This window comes from Nerophis ophidion, unplaced genomic scaffold (genome assembly GCF_033978795.1).
Source record: "Nerophis ophidion isolate RoL-2023_Sa unplaced genomic scaffold, RoL_Noph_v1.0 HiC_scaffold_43, whole genome shotgun sequence".
NCBI classification, from domain to species: Eukaryota; Metazoa; Chordata; class Actinopteri; order Syngnathiformes; family Syngnathidae; genus Nerophis; species Nerophis ophidion.
The window spans coordinates 243977-262432 of record NW_026906965.1 but is presented as its reverse complement, the minus strand read 5'-3'; the positions used below and the strand labels follow the sequence as shown (position 1 = coordinate 262432).

Sequence of the window (18456 nt, the reverse complement as noted above, 5' to 3'; positions counted from 1 at the left end):
TCACCCTGGTAACTCATCCTTACCCCCTATGTATACTGTGAAAACCATGTGATGATTGGACCCCCACAGGCGGAGTTAGGGGGGGGTGCATTTTCCGGCAGCACCAATATCTCTGGCTAGGATGGTCCTAGAGACATGAAACTCACCCTGGTAACTCATCCTTACCCCATCTGTATACTGTGAAAACCATGTGATGATTGGACCCCCACAGGCGGAGTTAGGGGGGGGTGCATTTTCAGGCAGCACCAATATCTCTGGCTAGGATGGTCCTAGAGACATGAAACTCACCCTAGTAACTCATCCTTACCCCCTATGTATACTGTGAAAACCATGTGATGATTGGACCCCCACAGGCGGAGTTAGGGGGGGGGGGGGTGCATTTTCAGGCAGCACCAATATCTCTGGCTAGGATGGTCCTAGAGACATGAAACTCACCCTGGTAACTCATCCTTACCCCATCTGTATACTGTGAAAACCATGTGATGATTGGACCCCCACAGGCGGAGTTAGGGGGGGGTGCATTTTCAGGCAGCACCAATATCTCTGGCTAGGATGGCCGTAGGGACATGAAACTCACCCTGGTAACTCATCCTTACCCCATCTGTATACTGTGAAAACCATGTGATGATTGGACCCCCACAGGCGGAGTTAGGGGGGGGTGCATTTTCAGGCAGCACCAATATCTCTGGCTAGGATGGGCCTAGAGACATGAAACTCACCCTGGTAACTCATCCTTACCCCCTATGTATACTGTGAAAACCATGTGATGATTGGACCCCCACAGGCGGAGTTAGGGGGGGGTGCATTTTCAGGCAGCACCAATATCTCTGGCTAGGATGGTCGTAGAGACATGAAACTCACCCTGGTAACTCATCCTTACCCCATCTGTATACTGTGAAAACCATGTGATGATTGGACCCCCACAGGCGGAGTTAGGGGGGGGGTGCATTTTCAGGCAGCACCAATATCTCTGGCTAGGATGGTCGTAGGGACATGAAACTCACCCTGGTAACTCATCCTTACCCCATCTGTATACTGTGAAAACCATGTGATGATTGGACCCCCACAGGCGGAGTTAGGGGGGGTGCATTTTCAGGCAGCACCAATATCTCTGGCTAGGATGGTCCTAGAGACATGAAACTCACCCTGGTAACTCATCCTTACCCCCTATGTATACTGTGAAAACCATGTGATGATTGGACCCCCACAGGCGGAGTTAGGGGGGGGTGCATTTTCAGGCAGCACCAACAGCCCACCTGCCGGAAAATGCATCCCCTAGCTATCTCTGGCTAGGATGGTCGTAGAGACATGAAACTCACCCTAGTAACTCATCCTTACCCCATCTGTATACTGTGAAAACCATGTGATGATTGGACCCCCACAGGCGGAGTTAGGGGGGGGTGCATTTTCAGGCAGCACCAACAGCCCACCTGCCGGAAAATGCACCCCCTATTTATCTCTGGCTAGGATGGTCGTAGAGACATGAAACTCACCCTGGTGACTCATCCTTACCCCATCTGTATACTGTGAAAACCATGTGATGATTGGACCCCCACAGGCGGAGTTAGGGGGGGGGTGCATTTTCAGGCAGCACCAATATCTCTGGCTAGGATGGTCGTAGAGACATGAAACTCACCCTGGTAACTCATCCTTACCCCATCTGTATACTGTGAAAACCATGTGATGATTGGACCCCCACAGGCGGAGTTAGGGGGGGGTGCATTTTCAGGCAGCACCAATATCTCTGGCTAGGATGGTCCTAGAGACATGAAACTCACCCTGGTAACTCATCCTTACCCCATCTGTATACTGTGAAAACCATGTGATGATTGGACCCCCACAGGCGGAGTTAGGGGGGGGTGCATTTTCAGGCAGCACCAATATCTCTGGCTAGGATGGTCGTAGGGACATGAAACTCACCCTGGTAACTCATCCTTACCCCCTATGTATACTGTGAAAACCATGTGATGATTGGACCCCCACAGGCGGAGTTAGGGGGGGGTGCATTTTCAGGCAGCACCAATATCTCTGGCTAGGATGGTCCTAGAGACATGAAACTCACCCTAGTAACTCATCCTTACCCCATCTGTATACTGTGAAAACCATGTGATGATTGGACCTCCACAGGCGGAGTTAGGGGGGGGTGCATTTTCAGGCAGCACCAATATCTCTGGCTAGGATGGTCTTAGAGACATGAAACTCACCCTGGTAACTCATCCTTACCCCATCTGTATACTGTGAAAACCATGTGATGATTGGACCCCCACAGGCGGAGTTAGGGGGGGGTGCATTTTCAGGCAGCACCAATATCTCTGGCTAGGATGGTCCTAGAGACATGAAACTCACCCTGGTAACTCATCCTTACCCCATCTGTATACTGTGAAAACCATGTGATGATTGGACCCCCACAGGCGGAGTTAGGGGGGGTGCATTTTCAGGCAGCACCAATATCTCTGGCTAGGATGGTCGTAGGGACATGAAACTCACCCTGGTAACTCATCCTTACCCCCTATGTATACTGTGAAAACCATGTGATGATTGGACCCCACAGGCGGAGTTAGGGGGGGGTGCATTTTCCGGCAGCACCAATATCTCTGGCTAGGATGGCCGTAGGGACATGAAACTCACCCTGGTAACTCATCCTTACCCCATCTGTATACTGTGAAAACCATGTGATGATTGGACCCCCACAGGCGGAGTTAGGGGGGGGTGCATTTTCAGGCAGCACCAATATCTCTGGCTAGGATGGTCGTAGAGACATGAAACTCACCCTAGTAACTCATCCTTACCCCATCTGTATACTGTGAAAACCATGTGATGATTGGACCTCCACAGGCGGAGTTAGGGGGGGGGTGCATTTTCAGGCAGCACCAACAGCCCACCTGCCGGAAAATGCATCCCCTAGCTATCTCTGGCTAGGATGGTCGTAGAGACATGAAACTCACCCTAGTAACTCATCCTTACCCCCTATGTATACTGTGAAAACCATGTGATGATTGGACCCCCACAGGCGGAGTTAGGGGGGGGTGCATTTTCAGGCAGCACCAATATCTCTGGCTAGGATGGTCGTAGAGACATGAAACTCACCCTGGTGACTCATCCTTACCCCATCTGTATACTGTGAAAACCATGTGATGATTGGACCCCCACAGGCGGAGTTAGGGGGGGGTGCATTTTCAGGCAGCACCAATATCTCTGGCTAGGATGGTCCTAGAGACATGAAACTCACCCTAGTAACTCATCCTTACCCCATCTGTATACTGTGAAAACCATGTGATGATTGGACCTCCACAGGCGGGGTTAGGGGGGGGTGCATTTTCAGGCAGCACCAACAGCCCACCTGCCGGAAAATGCATCCCCTAGCTATCTCTGGCTAGGATGGTCGTAGAGACATGAAACTCACCCTAGTAACTCATCCTTACCCCCTATGTATACTGTGAAAACCATGTGATGATTGGACCCCCACAGGCGGAGTTAGGGGGGGGTGCATTTTCAGGCAGCACCAACAGCCCACCTGCCGGAAAATGCACCCCCTATCTATCTCTGGCTAGGATGGTCGTAGAGACATGAAACTCACCCTGGTGACTCATCCTTACCCCATCTGTATACTGTGAAAACCATGTGATGATTGGACCCCCACAGGCGGAGTTAGGGGGGGGGTGCATTTTCAGGCAGCACCAATATCTCTGGCTAGGATGGTCGTAGAGACATGAAACTCACCCTGGTAACTCATCCTTACCCCATCTGTATACTGTGAAAACCATGTGATGATTGGACCCCCACAGGCGGAGTTAGGGGGGGGTGCATTTTCAGGCAGCACCAATATCTCTGGCTAGGATGGTCCTAGAGACATGAAACTCACCCTGGTAACTCATCCTTACCCCATCTGTATACTGTGAAAACCATGTGATGATTGGACCCCCACAGGCGGAGTTAGGGGGGGGTGCATTTTCAGGCAGCACCAATATCTCTGGCTAGGATGGTCCTAGAGACATGAAACTCACCCTGGTAACTCATCCTTACCCCATCTGTATACTGTGAAAACCATGTGATGATTGGACCCCCACAGGCGGGGTTAGGGGGGGGTGCATTTTCAGGCAGCACCAATATCTCTGGCTAGGATGGTCGTAGGGACATGAAACTCACCCTGGTAACTCATCCTTACCCCCTATGTATACTGTGAAAACCATGTGATGATTGGACCCCCACAGGCGGAGTTAGGGGGGGGTGCATTTTCAGGCAGCACCAATATCTCTGGCTAAGATGGTCCTAGAGACATGAAACTCACCCTGGTAACTCATCCTTACCCCATCTGTATACTGTGAAAACCATGTGATGATTGGACCCCCACAGGCGGAGTTAGGGGGGGGTGCATTTTCAGGCAGCACCAATATCTCTGGCTAGGATGGTCCTAGAGACATGAAACTCACCCTAGTAACTCATCCTTACCCCATCTGTATACTGTGAAAACCATGTGATGATTGGACCTCCACAGGCGGAGTTAGGGGGGGGTGCATTTTCAGGCAGCACCAATATCTCTGGCTAAGATGGTCCTAGAGACATGAAACTCACCCTGGTAACTCATCCTTACCCCATCTGTATACTGTGAAAACCATGTGATGATTGGACCCCCACAGGCGGAGTTAGGGGGGGGTGCATTTTCAGGCAGCACCAATATCTCTGGCTAGGATGGTCCTAGAGACATGAAACTCACCCTGGTAACTCATCCTTACCCCATCTGTATACTGTGAAAACCATGTGATGATTGGACCCCCACAGGCGGAGTTAGGGGGGGTGCATTTTCAGGCAGCACCAATATCTCTGGCTAGGATGGTCGTAGGGACATGAAACTCACCCTGGTAACTCATCCTTACCCCCTATGTATACTGTGAAAACCATGTGATGATTGGACCCCCACAGGCGGAGTTAGGGGGGGGTGCATTTTCAGGCAGCACCAATATCTCTGGCTAGGATGGTCCTAGAGACATGAAACTCACCCTGGTAACTCATCCTTACCCCATCTGTATACTGTGAAAACCATGTGATGATTGGACCCCCACAGGCGGGGTTAGGGGGGGGTGCATTTTCAGGCAGCACCAATATCTCTGGCTAGGATGGTCGTAGGGACATGAAACTCACCCTGGTAACTCATCCTTACCCCCTATGTATACTGTGAAAACCATGTGATGATTGGACCCCCACAGGCGGAGTTAGGGGGGGGTGCATTTTCAGGCAGCACCAATATCTCTGGCTAGGATGGTCCTAGAGACATGAAACTCACCCTGGTAACTCATCCTTACCCCATCTGTATACTGTGAAAACCATGTGATGATTGGACCCCCACAGGCGGAGTTAGGGGGGGGTGCATTTTCAGGCAGCACCAATATCTCTGGCTAGGATGGTCCTAGAGACATGAAACTCACTCTAGTAACTCATCCTTACCCCATCTGTATACTGTGAAAACCATGTGATGATTGGACCTCCACAGGCGGAGTTAGGGGGGGGTGCATTTTCAGGCAGCACCAATATCTCTGGCTAGGATGGTCCTAGAGACATGAAACTCACCCTGGTAACTCATCCTTACCCCATCTGTATACTGTGAAAACCATGTGATGATTGGACCCCCACAGGCGGAGTTAGGGGGGGGTGCATTTTCAGGCAGCACCAATATCTCTGGCTAGGATGGTCCTAGAGACATGAAACTCACCCTGGTAACTCATCCTTACCCCATCTGTATACTGTGAAAACCATGTGATGATTGGACCCCCACAGGCGGAGTTAGGGGGGGTGCATTTTCAGGCAGCACCAATATCTCTGGCTAGGATGGTCGTAGGGACATGAAACTCACCCTGGTAACTCATCCTTACCCCCTATGTATACTGTGAAAACCATGTGATGATTGGACCCCCACAGGCGGAGTTAGGGGGGGATGCATTTTCCGGCAGCACCAATATCTCTGGCTAGGATGGTCCTAGAGACATGAAACTCACCCTGGTAACTCATCCTTACCCCATCTGTATACTGTGAAAACCATGTGATGATTGGACCCCCACAGGCGGAGTTAGGGGGGGGTGCATTTTCAGGCAGCACCAATATCTCTGGCTAGGATGGTCGTAGGGACATGAACCTCACCCTAGTAACTCATCCTTACCCCATCTGTATACTGTGAAAACCATGTGATGATTGGACCTCCACAGGCGGAGTTAGGGGGGGGTGCATTTTCAGGCAGCACCAATATCTCTGGCTAGGATGGTCCTAGGGACATGAAACTCACTCTAGTAACTCATCCTTACCCCATCTGTATACTGTGAAAACCATGTGATGATTGGACCCCCACAGGCGGAGTTAGGGGGGGGTGCATTTTCAGGCAGCACCAATATCTCTGGCTAGGATGGTCGTAGGGACATGAAACTCACCCTGGTGACTCATCCTTACCCCATCTGTATACTGTGAAAACCATGTGATGATTGGACCTCCACAGGCGGAGTTAGGGGGGGGTGCATTTTCAGGCAGCACCAATATCTCTGGCTAAGATGGTCCTAGAGACATGAAACTCACCCTGGTAACTCATCCTTACCCCATCTGTATACTGTGAAAACCATGTGATGATTGGACCCCCACAGGCGGAGTTAGGGGGGGGTGCATTTTCAGGCAGCACCAATATCTCTGGCTAGGATGGTCCTAGAGACATGAAACTCACCCTGGTAACTCATCCTTACCCCATCTGTATACTGTGAAAACCATGTGATGATTGGACCCCCACAGGCGGAGTTAGGGGGGGTGCATTTTCAGGCAGCACCAATATCTCTGGCTAGGATGGTCGTAGGGACATGAAACTCACCCTGGTAACTCATCCTTACCCCCTATGTATACTGTGAAAACCATGTGATGATTGGACCCCCACAGGCGGAGTTAGGGGGGGGTGCATTTTCAGGCAGCACCAATATCTCTGGCTAGGATGGTCCTAGAGACATGAAACTCACCCTGGTAACTCATCCTTACCCCATCTGTATACTGTGAAAACCATGTGATGATTGGACCCCCACAGGCGGGGTTAGGGGGGGGTGCATTTTCAGGCAGCACCAATATCTCTGGCTAGGATGGTCGTAGGGACATGAAACTCACCCTGGTAACTCATCCTTACCCCCTATGTATACTGTGAAAACCATGTGATGATTGGACCCCCACAGGCGGAGTTAGGGGGGGGTGCATTTTCAGGCAGCACCAATATCTCTGGCTAGGATGGTCCTAGAGACATGAAACTCACCCTGGTAACTCATCCTTACCCCATCTGTATACTGTGAAAACCATGTGATGATTGGACCCCCACAGGCGGAGTTAGGGGGGGGTGCATTTTCAGGCAGCACCAATATCTCTGGCTAGGATGGTCCTAGAGACATGAAACTCACCCTAGTAACTCATCCTTACCCCATCTGTATACTGTGAAAACCATGTGATGATTGGACCTCCACAGGCGGAGTTAGGGGGGGGTGCATTTTCAGGCAGCACCAATATCTCTGGCTAGGATGGTCCTAGAGACATGAAACTCACCCTGGTAACTCATCCTTACCCCATCTGTATACTGTGAAAACCATGTGATGATTGGACCCCCACAGGCGGAGTTAGGGGGGGGTGCATTTTCAGGCAGCACCAATATCTCTGGCTAGGATGGTCCTAGAGACATGAAACTCACCCTGGTAACTCATCCTTACCCCATCTGTATACTGTGAAAACCATGTGATGATTGGACCCCCACAGGCGGAGTTAGGGGGGGTGCATTTTCAGGCAGCACCAATATCTCTGGCTAGGATGGTCGTAGGGACATGAAACTCACCCTGGTAACTCATCCTTACCCCCTATGTATACTGTGAAAACCATGTGATGATTGGACCCCCACAGGCGGAGTTAGGGGGGGGTGCATTTTCCGGCAGCACCAATATCTCTGGCTAGGATGGTCCTAGAGACATGAAACTCACCCTGGTAACTCATCCTTACCCCATCTGTATACTGTGAAAACCATGTGATGATTGGACCCCCACAGGCGGAGTTAGGGGGGGGTGCATTTTCAGGCAGCACCAATATCTCTGGCTAGGATGGTCGTAGGGACATGAACCTCACCCTAGTAACTCATCCTTACCCCATCTGTATACTGTGAAAACCATGTGATGATTGGACCTCCACAGGCGGAGTTAGGGGGGGGTGCATTTTCAGGCAGCACCAATATCTCTGGCTAGGATGGTCCTAGGGACATGAAACTCACCCTAGTAACTCATCCTTACCCCATCTGTATACTGTGAAAACCATGTGATGATTGGACCCCCACAGGCGGAGTTAGGGGGGGGTGCATTTTCAGGCAGCACCAATATCTCTGGCTAGGATGGTCCTAGAGACATGAAACTCACCCTGGTGACTCATCCTTACCCCATCTGTATACTGTGAAAACCATGTGATGATTGGACCTCCACAGGCGGAGTTAGGGGGGGTTGCATTTTCAGGCAGCACCAACAGCCCACCTGCTGGAAAATGCATGTTTTTCCCCTCTAAACTCTCTCCCTTTGTTTATAATGCCAATTTTTTGCTGGATTTAGTCTCTATAAACTCCAAGGAAAACAATACCCGGCTGGGGACAATTTTTGAAATCGGTCTCCAAACTAAGGCATGCGGGCCGAAAGCGGCCCGCCGGCGTCCAAAATCCGTCACTCGCTTGCATCACTCGTCTCGAAAAGTGTCCAAACTCGGTTCGGAATTCGCCTCTTTCAGCATAAAAAAGTACATAAAAAGTTGGAATAATCCAAGTTTTCCTTACTTGTGAATGTTTAAAAATTGTGAGCCTTTAATGAGTTTGCCGTCATTCAAGTGCCTTTAATGATTTCGCCGTCTTAAAATTAAATGTCTTTCAATTTTAAGTTATTTACTGAATTTGGATGAGCCTATAGGGCTTTGCACTTTGTTTATTATATATAGGTTTTTTTTTGTATTCTATTTTAGTTACTTTGAATTTACAACTTCCTGGCGCTGTTTTGTTCTGTTTTTAAGTTTTGTAATTTGTTATACTGTTGTTGGACTTATTGTGATTATTTTTTTCTCAACTATTTGTAAATGTTGAAATTTATAAATAAACATTAAAAAAAAACTCGGCTGGTTCTATTTTTGTTACTTTGAATGTACAACCCACTTGCGATGTTTTGTACTGTTTTTATTATGTTTTGTAATGTTTTATACTGTTGTTGGACTTATTTTGATTATTGTTTCTCAACTGTTTGTAAATGTTGAATATTATAAATAAACATAACAAAAAAAACTCGGCTGTAATGACCGACGTGGCTGAAATCGCCTCTTTCGGCATGCAAAATGTACATAACAAGGTGACATAATCCAAGTTTTCCTTACTTGTGGATGGATTAAAAATTGTGAGCCTTAATAATTTCACCGTCATTCAGGCCATTCAGATAAGGCGAAAACAATAACCGTTTAATATTGGAATATTTGCTGTCCCAAAAATGTATTGTCTACCTTGACAGCTTACTGTAAAGAATATATACACCAAAGTGAGCCTCTATATTAGGGGTGTCCAAACTTTTTCCACTTAGGTGGTTTCAAAGTTGTTTCCATTTGGATGTTACAATTCAGAAAAAGTACAGTGTTATTTCAATGTAACACAAAATAAATGCAAATCGATACCAAAAATACTGCATTTGTTTTTATTTGCCAATGACTTTGATAGGAAGCCATATAACTTCTCACAATTTACGTTATCTTTTCTCGATTAAACTCTATAGTAAATTTGAATAAACTAAACGTAGTTGATTTTACGTTATTGTGTATCGATAAGTGTTGAATTACAACGATATCATTTAATGCCCTTTTAAGGTGAAATATCACCACCGGTGTTTTTTTCCATTGCCAATGTATCAATCCGCGTGTGCAATTAATAGATCCTTACAAAAATCGATAGATTGGCAAATGTCCAAAGTGGTTTCAAGATAGCAATATCAAAACATAATTAAAGCGCTCTTTTGCAATTTTTAAGCATTGTTTTTTTTCTCTACCTTGGATTAAAAAATCGGCCCAGTGTTGTAGTCACCTTTTCAATTGAGTGAAAATGGATCCTTCTCTGTATAAGGCTATTTTGGACTACAAGACTAAAGGTATTTATTCAGCGGCCATCTCCAAAAGGGAAAAGAATGAAATTCGACGAAAAGCTGCAAGGTATAATGTTCAAGGTGAGTGACATTTTCAGAAACTTTTATATTCAAGAGATTTGTAGAGGTAATTAATGGCACAGGCCTGGTTAGCGTCCCAGAACGTGTTCAGCAGACTTGTCGACTAAAAATTCCTCACGCATTGTGCTTATTAATTTCTACTGTTGATCGGGAAGACGGTCATAAATTAGATAACTTAATGTCAAATCAGTCTCCAGAATGTATTGTTCTCTCTGGGTGCTTCCTAAGGTTAAACGACAGATAAAACTATTCCCAAAATGCATAAAAAAATGATGCACATGTTATATTGCCCTACTTTTAGCCATGTAACGATAGAAATGTGAAAAAAACATGAAAACCTGTAGTACATTTGCAGATACATAACTTGCACACTGTGACAATAATGGTATTGTATAATTGTGTTATCAATCATTTTTAAAGACGTTATAATTGTTTAGTTAACTTCCCTGTCATTGTATTTTAAATCCACTTCCAAATTCTTCATATTATTTTATTAGAAGATACTATTTAAAAGTAGGCCCCTAAGTTTGAACGTGTGAGTCAATTGTGTGTGTGTCCTGTGAAGGACTTGTTACCTGCCCAGGATGTTTTCCTACCTTGCCCAATATATGCTAAGATAGGCTGCAGCACCACCTGTGACCCTGATTAGGGGTAAGTGGTGCCTTAGGTAAGGATGGACAATGGTTATTGCAGGAAATCTTACACAATAATCTCTTGTTGCGATAATATTTCCTTTGCCTGTGTCTCCATTTTTTTTAATTTTATTTTGCTACAGGTTTCTCTGCAAATCATTTTACATGATACAACTTTTCTTCAGGAAATTTTAAACAATTCATGCAGTTGCAGTTGAACATGGAGCCTCCATGGCTACTTTTTATTCATACAATTCATCTTTAACATTGGGTGTCTCAACATGATAAGTTAACCCATCTGGCTGTAGCAACCTTCACAAGAAAATGTTTCTTGGTGTTGATATATTTTCCAATGTATTTCTTAGAAGAGGAACTCTACTACGTCGGTCTGACCAGATCCTCTACAACTAAGGTTGTGTGTGGACCGAAAGAGGCCAATGATGTCTTTACGGAGTTCCATGCCAGTGCCATTGGAGCACACACGGGTCAAAAAAAGACCCGAGACGCCATTTCCAGGCGATATTTCTGGCCTGGAATGGCCGTTGACATCGATAAATGGGTAATTCAATGACACTTGAAGCAAATTCGCTTTTTATAAAATCCTACTAGAAGTTTCCTTTATTACACAGTTTTATAACTGGTCCTCATGCTATTTCACAGAATATGAAATGACAGTCACCAAATGTTGCCAGCTGATGGTAACATTATTCATATGAATTGTGTTCTTTGCAGGTGGCCGATTGTATTGTTTGCCAGGCCGGCCAGACCATAATAAAAAAGGAGGTAGAATATACACCTATAAAGGTAAATATCCATCCATCCATCCATCCATTTGCTACCGTTTATTCCCTTTTGGCGTCACGGGGGGCGCTGTCGCCTATCGCAGCTACAATCGGGCGGAAGGCATTTTACACCCTGGACAAGTCGCCACCTCATCGCAGGGCCAACACAGATAGACGGACAACATTCAAACTCACATTCACACACTAGGGACCATTTAGTGTTGCCAATATATTTTATATATATATTTTCTTCCATGGCTTTGCTCTGAGTCCAAGGGTCACAGAGGAAGCTGTAAAAACATGTCAATTTAAATATAAGAGGACGGTTAATTACTACTACACAACAGCAACATATTAAAAGAGATTTTGATATTTGTATTTATTTACACCCAATAAACTGTAACCAATTAAACTGTCTCCAATGATCCTGCTCCTAATCTGATGTTCTTTATTCTACTTTTCTAGGTCAAACACCCATTTGAACTTATAGGCATGGACCTGGTGGGAAAATTGACTAAGACCAAAAATGACAATCAATATATCTGTGTCATGATAGATTACTTCACCAAATGGCCTCAGGCTTACCCATTAAAATCGAAAAATGCAGCAGAGGTGACTGAATGCATCATAACATTTTTTCATCAGTTTGAGGCACCCAAAAGAATATTAACGGACCAAGGCACAGAATTTGTCAATACGGTAAATATGGAAAACAACAAAACTATTTGACTGAATACATGTGTACATTGTAACATCTTACAAATATTAGTGTGCCCACATTCATTTTCACATATAACGTGTTCTGTGGTTAATACAAACTGCTACATATCCTGCAAAAATGCTCCCTTTTATAATCATGCACCTACCAAACAAAATATATAGTCCAAGCTATTTTTTTACTGTGTGAAACGTATGTGCACTCTACGTTTACAGATTAACAGGACTGTGTGTGCCAAGCTGGGCATCCAGCGGAGCCTCTGTGCCCCCTACCATCCTCAGACGAATGGTTTGGTGGAAAGGATGAATGGGACCATCCAAAGGTGAAGGAAATATAATCTATTCATTAAATATGATCTATGTGGTCTTCAATTTACGCTACTACAATTCAATTGTGGGTTTTTGAACAAATGCAAATTGTAATTTAAAATTTGAATACCGGTATGTTTTATTTTCCAGGGCACTTAGTAAACTTGTGGGTAAAAAACCAGAAACCTGGGACGAGTATCTCGATGCCGTTATGTTTGGGCTCCGAACAAAGAAGCAAATAACAACGTCATACTCCCCCTTTTTTTTGATGTTTGGGAGAGAGGCCCGTTACCCATCAGAGGTCCCCGAGCACTACAGGGTTAGTGAAGAAATCCTACCAAGATTTAGTTACGAGTTTCAATAGAAACTCTGCTCTGTAAATGCAACCGGAAACAGTGTTAATGCAAAGGCAAACAAGCTACACTGTCTCCTGTGAAAAACATTTGAAAAAAAATCCTGCAAAACACTTTTTTGTTCACAGATGGACAGCAGTATGGAGGGCATTGTGGGAGAGGAAGCTCTGGGGGAGGACATAGAGCGGTTGGAGAGCGTGAGGGATATAGTGCACAGCAATGTGGCAAAGAAGCAGGAGAGCACCAGGCGGAGGCTGACAACAGGTGCAGCTAAGGAACATCTCAAAGTTGGAGAGCAGGTCTGGCGGCAGAATGTCAGGAACCAGCAGAGGAAGGGTGGGAAGTTGGAGGCAAACTTCCTGGGCCCATACACAATAACAGCACTGGAGGGCAAAAGTGCAGATTTGAAAGCAAAACATGGTGCAGTTTTCCGCAAGGTCAACATTGACCACCTCGTCAAGGTGAGGCATGAAGTGCCACGCATACCCCATAAATTAGAAACTTCCACAACCCCTTCTACTCCACCTCAGACACCCGCTGACAAGACACACCGCCCCACCGTCATTTATCCAAAGACACACCGCCCCACCGTCATTTATCCAAAGACACACCGCCCCACCGTCATTTATCCAAAGACACACCGCCCCACCGTCATTTATCCAAAGACACCCCGCCCCACCGTCATTTGTCTCAAGACACCCCGCCCCACCGTCATTTGTCTCAAGACACACCGCCCCACTGTAATTTGTCTAGCCAAATCCACCAGAAAAGCTCCTCCACCTCCACCAGCCTCCCCACCTCCACCAGCCTCCTCACCTCCAACTGCACTAGCCTCCTCACCTCCAACTGCACTAGCCTCCTCACCTCCTCCTCCACCAGCCTCCTCACCTCCAGCTGCTTGTTTTGGAGAGGTAGCGGAAACAACTCCACAATACAAAAAAACTCCAATTCAAATATGTAAGTTTTTTTTTCATTCTGTGCTTATTACTCAATTGGAAAAAAGTTATGAGCGTCACGCTTGTTACTCCTTTGTTGCATTCATGCAAAATGAACACAACTCGTAATTTTCAGAAAAAGGAAATTGTGACATTTTTAAGAATTGTGGTTGAAATAGAAAATATGTTTTTAAAAAGGGGTTTTATGTTCTAATAAAAGGTTAATGAATACATCATGTTTCATGGTTTGATATTGTTCATCTTCTGCAGATGTGAAAGAGGCATTTGCAGGAAAGAAGGCCCATGTCCTTCTTTCAAAGATTGGAAATTATAATTTATATTATTGGGACATCGAGAAGGTTGGTCCCAACCAGGAGCTTGAGAGCGAGGTATTATGCTGTAATTTTTGTCTGATGCCTTTACATCACTTCACATACAGTATGCGCATTTCTGGACTATACACATTCTAATTAAGATTTTTATCTATTAATAAAGTTAATAATACATAAATTGCAATTTGGTGACCGGCAAAATTAGTTGATAACTGATCTTCCATACTGAATATATGTAGCATTTACACACAGAGTCAGTCAACATATGGAACTGCATGTATCATGCACAATGAATTTATTTTTTCATCTTTCATAGGTAATCAATGCCTACCTCACCTTTCTTGTGAGGAAATATAATAAAAGAAGTCCAGAAAAGGCTGGTGTCATCGACAGTTTTTGCATGACGGCAATTTGGCAAGGGAAACAACAAAGAATCCGAAAAGTATGTATGTAGGGGACTGTTATGCACATGGAATTTGTTTCTTTGATTATGCAATACATTTTTTTTTGGTCCTCTTCTTTACAGCTCGATCCAATGGCATTCTCCATCCTTTTGGGAATAATTAATGAACAAAACCACTGGATGTTGACGGTGAGATGAGAAGTACTGAGCAAATCTTGCTTCTATAAGATCATTATTAGTGGTTTTGAAGGCCCTATATACTTTCAAGGGTTGAACTCACTTTCAAATGCCAATTCTGAAGTTGAAAATTTTTCATGTACCCTTTCAATCTTACACATCAATCTGTCCAATAGTAGGTTTGTGCCTCACTTATCTTGCTTCCATGTTAAAAATACAAAGGTCATCTACCCACACGAGAAGAGATGCCTTTTTTTGGATCCATTGGGGGAATCACAAAGGAACATCAAGAGATGCCTGGGGTCAACAAGGTATTTTTTTCCATTAAAGGATGATGTCTGATACATAGTACTTGCACTATAACGTCAGACAAAAGGCAGCTCTAAGAGCTGCTAAATGATTGATTGATACTCTTATTGGTCAATTGTACGGGGTATGTAACATATTTCGTACAATTGACCACTAAATGGTAACACCCGAATAAGTTTTTCAACTTGTTTAATGTTAATCAATTCATGACAATGGTGCAATAGTTCAATAGTTGTTTACAAATAATATTTCTATCACTAAGGGCCTTTATGCGAAAGAAAGGCTGCAACGTGACAAGGTGGGCATGCAGCACCCTGGCCCATGCACGCCAGCAAGATGGCACATCATGTGGTGTCCTGGCCTTAAAAGTAAGTGTACTGTACACTACTGAAACAATGTGGACAACCTCAATGTCATTACTTTTTTTCATAAGAGAAATCCATGACTTGGTTTCTTACATGTTTGTGATATGTACCATTAAGTAGCCCAAAAATTATATATATAAACTTGAGGTGCACCACCAAAAATGGAGTGATGGTTTAATAACTTATAAACGCATGCTTAACTTAGCTAAAGCTGAATATTGCTCAAATCTCATCCACCATAATAAAAACGATCCTAAATTTTTGTTTAGTACGGTAGCATCGCTAACCCAACAAGGGACTCCTTCCAGTAGCTCCACCCTGATGACTAGCTGATGACTTTATGCAATTATTTCATAAGAAAATTGAAGTAATTAGAAAGGAGATTAAAGACAATGCATCCCAGCTACAACTGGGTTCTATAGAAGCATTTAAGTCTCACCTTAAAACTCATTTGTATACTCTAGCCTTTAAATAGACTCCCTTTTTAGACCAGTTGATCTGCCGTTTCTTTTCTTTTTCTCCTATGTCCCACTCTCGACTGTGGAGGGGGTCCGGTCCGATCCGGTGGCCATGTACTGCTCGCCTGTGTATCGGCTGGGGACATCTCTGCGCTGCTGATCCGCCTCCGCTTGGGATGGTTTCCTCCTGGCTCCGCTGTGAACGGGACTCTTGCTGCTGTGTTGGATCCGCTTTGGACTGGACTCTCGCGACTGTGTTGGATCCATTATGGATTGAACTTTCACAGTATCATGTTAGACCCGCTCGACATCCATTGCTTTCCTCCTCTCCAAGGTTCTCATAGTCATCATTGTCACCGACGTCCCACTGGGTCATTATTGTCACCGATGTCCCACTGGGTGTGAGTTTTCCTTGCCCTTATGTGGGCCTACCGAGGATGTCGTAGTGGTTTGTGCAAATGTCTCAGAGGACTGTACAAACCACTACGACTACGACATCCTCGGAAGAACCCACATAAGGGCAAGGAAAACTCACACCCAGTGGGACGTCGGTGACAATGATGACTATGAGAACCTTGGAGATGACCACATAGAGGACCGAAAGCAATGGATGTCGAGCAGGTCTAACATGATACTGTGAAAGTTCAATCCATACTGGATCCAACACAGCCGCGAAAGTTCAGTTCGAAGCGATGCTTATACCCTAACCTATGTTGTTTTTAGTTTGCAGAGGAAATATTGAAAGGGCAGCAAATAAACATCAAGACGAATCCTACGGCCGTGAACAAGATGAGGCTTGATATTGCCACTGTCCTCCTCCGAGAAACAGGTGCATTTTATTTTTAACAGATCAATATTAATTACTTCATGTTTGAGCTGTTTTAAACCTATGCAATTCAGTTGAAATTACAGGGAAGGCGGTAAATCATTAAAATGAGGTTTTGCCACTAACATTGATGGCACAGATTAAATCAAATAATCAGGACAGCGTAATACAATTACATATTACTGGAGTTTATTTTAATATCAGCAAGATATTTGAAGAAATTCAAGAGTGAATATTGATGCATACTCTTTTTTGGAACAGATGATCTCAGCAAGTTCTGTCACAGCTGTGGGATGGAGGAGAGCGATGACCCTAATTGGGTACGTTTTTACTGTGCAATACAGTCAGGCTGTGAAATAGCAGGGCGTAGATAACATAAGTTTTGTACTAAAAAAGTAACAGTGATAATGATGAATTATTAAAATCCGGAATTTATATACATTTAATTTAATGGCCCAACTTTTCTGCCTCTTCTCCTCCGTCCTCCTCCTCACCTTAGATCCGCTGTGACATCTGTGACAGGTGGTTTCACCACGAGTGTGTCCTGAGGCCAGATCTTGATGGGGATTACCTGTGCCCTGCATGTGTATGATGATTGCCTTTGTGTTCACTTCATTTGACGTTTGACTTTGTGTTCACTTCATTTGTGTGACTTTGTGTTCACTTCATTTGACGTTTGACTTTGAATATTTTATATATAAATTATTTAACTATGTGTGGATTTTGTTAGACTTAAACTTAGACAAACTTTAATGATCCACAAGGGAAATTGTTATTTGTTTGTATCAAAAAAAAATTGCATTATATCTTGTTTGATAAGAAATTATATTTCTTCTCCTCTGATCTGACAAAAAAATATTTAATTACAAGACTGGTTTCAGATTATATTAAAGTAATACCGATGTATTTATTATGTTTATAATATATAGCGCTCACAGAGAAGTGGGACCCAACATTCATTCACACCTGGTGGTGGTAAGCTACATATGTAGCCACAGCTGCCCTGGGGTAGACTGACGGAAGCGTGGCTGCCAGTTTGTGCCTACGCCCCCTCCGACCACCACCAATCATACATTCATCATTCATTCACCAGTGTGAGCGGCACCGGGGGCAAGGGGGAAGTGTCTTGCCCAAGGCAGTGATTTTTTTGGGATGTCAATAGGTGGGAAGCGAACCTGAAACTCTCAGGTTTCTGGCCGGCCGCTCTACCCACTACGCCATGCCGCACCTATATATATATGTATATATTACACACACACACACACACACATTGTTGTATATATACATATAAATATGTATATATATATATGTATACATATATATATATCACGATGTGGTTGTAGTATATATAGATATAGATATATATGTATATCTATATAAATATAAATATATATATATATATATATATATATATATATATATATATATATATATATATATATATATATATATATACTGTATATTACCAAATAAACGCCTCTTCCTAATAATAGCCCATGTATAGCGATACACCACAACTGACTGGAAGTGGGGGAAAAGCTGGGAAAGTAGGCAAAAGTCCTCAAAGTTTTAAAAAATCAATCACACAAGTCCCGCAGCTGGCCACCCGAGTCAAGGGATGCCCAGCATGTCCAT

General features: G+C 44.4%; 2 protein-coding genes and 1 long non-coding RNA gene across 6 annotated transcripts in view; 2 read left to right on the top strand and 1 right to left on the bottom strand.

The window, feature by feature from the left end:
• Positions 1-18456, bottom strand: part of LOC133546787 (gastrula zinc finger protein XlCGF57.1-like) — a 297001-nt gene that overhangs the window by 156600 nt on the left and 121945 nt on the right. The gene's annotated exons all lie outside the window — the stretch shown is intronic.
• The window catches only part of LOC133546790 (zinc finger protein 391-like), a 277556-nt gene that overhangs the window by 221460 nt on the left and 37640 nt on the right, over positions 1-18456 (top strand). The gene's annotated exons all lie outside the window — the stretch shown is intronic.
• Positions 14226-17536, top strand: LOC133546802 (uncharacterized). Its single transcript, XR_009805270.1, has 7 exons — positions 14226-14340; positions 14600-14725; positions 14810-14875; positions 15086-15174; positions 16719-16824; positions 17083-17141; positions 17321-17536. It is a non-coding gene; the product is annotated as an uncharacterized LOC133546802 (long non-coding RNA).